We start from the raw sequence: 4,203 nt of genomic DNA, 5'->3' as shown, positions 1-4,203 counted from the left end.
AGATTAATAAGAAACTAAATGCTGGAAACCATAGAGGTTTTATAACTGTACCAGAATTTATGAGCTTAAAGATATATACCTCTTGCTAGAACTACAGTACAGTATTTTGTCTTTGGTTTCAGAATTGCAGCTCCTACTGTAAAACCTAATCCTATGGTTTTATTAAAAGGATGTTTTAATTAATATCAGGTTAAAGAATCCTGAAATTTCTCTCTATTTTTACATTAAGGTTTACATTGGAACACAATGTGAAAAGTGATTTTCAAATTAAACTTGCTTTAGAGTGGTAAATTTGTACAATTCTGTAATACAAACAAACAGGCACTATGTTTTTATCATATTCTTTTATATTTAAACAAAATTGTAAAATGTTTGCATACCTCTGGTTGGTTTGTAACATCTGCTACTCTCTGAACTGACTCTTCTCTAACTTCAACATCTAAGACAGGAGTCTAAAAATAAATAGTGTATATAACCCTAAAATACATTTTTGCTTTACTAAATAAATACAATTTTAGAAAAAATGCAGTCTAGGTATAGTAAAAACACATTTTAAGTAATTGCAATACAGTATAACATTCACATTGTAATGCTTCATCTGTAAAGAATACATAAACCACACATGCATTCTCTATCTAACAAACATACAAGAGATATTCTCTTATTAATCTTAGAATTTTAAATAATGAATCTTGGTATTTCAGTATAGAGAAATGTATGCAACTTATGAGGTGGCCCTGACTAGCAGGTAGTTTCCAGGGGCTGGGCCGGCACTAGGCCACAACCTTTGCTTCCTTTTGCAAATTACCCCGTCTAATGCTGTACAAGACATCTATACATGATAAGTATATACAGATTGGGACCACTCCTACTGTCAAAGTACATTCAACTGCAAACACCCACCATATTTCATTTTAGTGGTGCCTTTGCCTGGTAAACTCCTGCCAGCTGCTGGCACACTTTATCAACTTCTTAAAGAAGTACTGTGAAATATACCCTTACCTCATGTTGGGGATGACTGTCTTCTATAGTCTGTACATTGACATTTAGCCTCTCCTGGTTGTTCCCTACATGATGAATTTCTGAGCTCAAAGCATTATGCACTTCTTCTAATTGGGTCTGACCTTCATTTTGCAAGTTGGTTACAGGTCTGTCAGCAAAAGTAACTGAGGACATTCCTGCTTCTGTCAGCTGTATGACAATATAAAAATTGTGCTAGCAGCTATATAATGCATGTACATGTTTGTGGATGAATAGGCACTATATGTGATAGATAGATGCCTGTTGATTTCTTTTGCAAAATGGTACTGTGAAAATGAAACAAATAAAAAAATATTCACACTTATATTATCAATATTAATTTATAATACAAGTTTGCTTACAAAACAAACCTGAACTGGTAGAGGTAGATCTCGTCCAGGAACTACAAAAATCTTCCCTTTTCCAATTTCCAATTCTAAATCATGTATTGTTGTTGCACAAGTTTTTTAACACGTCTGCCTTTTCTGCTTTTGCAAAAGTGAAGCCGGTCAAATGCAATGGTGCTTCAGGAAAGCTATCCTGTACAAACTTCTCAAAACGAGAAAAATTCCATTTCCTTTGAATTATTGACTTTGAGCCATATCTTTCAGTAGAACCAGGCTGTTCATGTTTAGGAACACCTGCAATATTTAAAATTGTTAACTACGGCCATTTCTTTGTAATATTACATTTTACAACACTTTTTGAGATTTTAGTTATAGACTGTGTAATTACAGATGTTGAAATCACTTCATAATTAATACAATTTATACTTTACCTGCCAAAATATAGACACCCATACTGTAAATTAAAATTACTAACCTAAACCATTTCTTGTCAACCTGGCCATTTCTAATGGTGGAGGGACAAAGTCTTCATTGTGTTTTTGTAACAGAAACAAGTTACTTTTCCAAATATCGCCTCTAACCCGTCCTTTATATTTTCTGCCTATAAAAATACAGTGGGAGGTTATGTTTCACGAATTAGTTTAACACTAATACATCACATGTTTGTTAGTATGCGCTTATTATAATTAAAATACACAACCCCCGTGACCCTGTGTTACGATATAGCGGGTTGTGTAATAACCAACTGACTGACTGACAAACTTGCAAAGGAAAGTGGATATAAGGTTCCATCATGAATTAATCGTGATAAACGGGCAATTTTTAATTATGAAGTGAATTATTCCGTATCACGACTTGGAAGTTATTTAGTCATCACCTCCTCTTCTGTGATTCGTCTCTGCAGTTGAACGTCTTTGAAATAAGGCTCTAGTTTCGAACAAATGCGCCCGCTTCAGAATCTGCAGCCGAGTTCTGCCCTTCCATGTCTGCTCCAAGTTCTTCTTCTGCTTGATGTACGAATGTCAGTGCCTGGGCTAACACTCGCTGGACTTCACCCCTCTCTCTTGACATGTGATCTGCAAAAGGAAAGCTAAACAGTACACATAAGCACACATTTATCTAAATGTCGTCGTTGGAAAGCCGCATGATGAACATGTCGAAATTGACTTTCATATAAATAAGTAAATAACAAGCGCTATGAGAAACTTATGCACAGCAAACATAAACGGCGAAACAATCGTTCTCATATTTCATATTCTACACACATGGACAAAAAATATGGAAAAAAATCCTAACGGCAGAATAAAAAGGTAAAATATCGAGGAGTCGGACTGGAAACGACCGCCTTTATTCGAACTAAGAAACCCAAACGTGCAGCTGGCATTGATATTTTGTGTGAAACGGTGCTATATATGATTAAAACTCTGAAAAATTACTATAAAATGAATGTTGAGCATTACCTCTGGGCGTGATTGTGACACTGCGCTACTCGACGTTGGAAAACAGAAATACAAGTATATTTGTAATTCAATAATAAACGAACGATTAACGGAAGCCTTTCACAGGAAGTGATGTGATTTTTGAATAATGAGTACAACTTTTAAATAAAGAGGAAGTGATTTAAAGATATCTGTAATTCGTTTTAAAGATATCTTTAAATAAAGATGAAGTCATTTAAAGATATCTGTAATTCATTTAAAGATATCTTTAAATAAAGAGGAAGTTATTTAAAGATATCTGTAATTCATTTAAAGATATCTGCAAATCATTTAAAGATATCTTTAAATACGCAAGCGCTCATTTAAAGATATCTGCAAATCATTTAAAGATATCTTGAAGTGCATTAAAGATATCTTAATTCGAGATGCATTTCAAGATATCTATAAATCATTTCAAGATATCTATAAATCATTTACAGATATCTTTAAATCATTTACAGATATCTTTAAATCATTTATAGATATCTTCAAATGATTAAGAGATATCTCAAATGATTTAAAGATATCTGGAAATATTTAGAGATATCTTTAAAGATTTAGAGATATCTTTAAATGTGTTCAAGATATCTTTAAATGTTTTAAAGGTATCTCTGAATGATAATTTGGCTTGCCATAAGTAGAGAAATCTAAAAGGAGTAGAGTAATAGGAGAGCAAGAAATAGAGACAGATAAAATGGAGAACATGAAAACAACTGAGGCCCAAAGAACTGCAACAGTGGAACATCCCCACAATGTGTGGAGAAAAGTGTCCTGTACATTAAGGTAGCACTGGTGACAGAGTGGATCAGGAGCAAAACCCATCAGGAAATGCTCTTTGGGTAATAATAAACTCTATGGATAATTTTATATTTGCTGTGTTAATGATTAGAATTTCTAGAGGATTTTTTTATATTTTTAAAGATTTTGTTCTAACACAATGGAGTTAGCAGGGATAGATCAGTGATCCTTTTCTGAGTGACTGGGACAGGTATAATTATGGAGTCATGAAGGTAGACATACAAAAAGGAAATGATTTAAGTGTAAGACAAAAAAATAGTCAACTAATGGTTGGTTGGGAACAGGGACAGGGTTATTCCACATGTCCTGGGAACAGATTTAGTCTGCAAGTACTAAAAGAAAAAGAAAGAATTTTTTCTATATTTTGTCTTTTACAAAACTAGAAAGAAGCAGGCCAGGTTCCATTAAACAAAATGCAGAGTGTGCTGATTTCTTTTGAAGCCCAAGTTGGATAGGAGATGGGTAACCCTCCAATGTTTAGAGAGCTATTGTGAAACTGTGGTGTAAGGTAGTGCCAAAAAAGAATGGCGCCAAGGTGCTTTTTCTCCCTGTGCCAAACA

General features: G+C 33.9%; 1 long non-coding RNA gene across 1 annotated transcript; it reads right to left on the bottom strand.

Annotated features, from left to right (window-relative positions):
- Window positions 1–1,526: 1,526 nt before the first annotated feature.
- Window positions 1,527–2,302, bottom strand: LOC120534964. Its single transcript, XR_005634824.1, has 3 exons — window positions 2,245–2,302; window positions 1,843–1,968; window positions 1,527–1,661 (listed from the first exon to the last, which is right to left on the bottom strand). It is a non-coding gene; the product is annotated as an uncharacterized LOC120534964 (long non-coding RNA).
- Window positions 2,303–4,203: the final 1,901 nt, after the last annotated feature.

This window comes from Polypterus senegalus, chromosome 9 (genome assembly GCF_016835505.1).
Source record: "Polypterus senegalus isolate Bchr_013 chromosome 9, ASM1683550v1, whole genome shotgun sequence".
Taxonomy (NCBI): Eukaryota; Metazoa; Chordata; class Cladistia; order Polypteriformes; family Polypteridae; genus Polypterus; species Polypterus senegalus.
The sequence above is the reverse complement of the archived record's forward strand: the minus strand, read 5'-3'. Positions and strand labels throughout refer to the sequence as shown.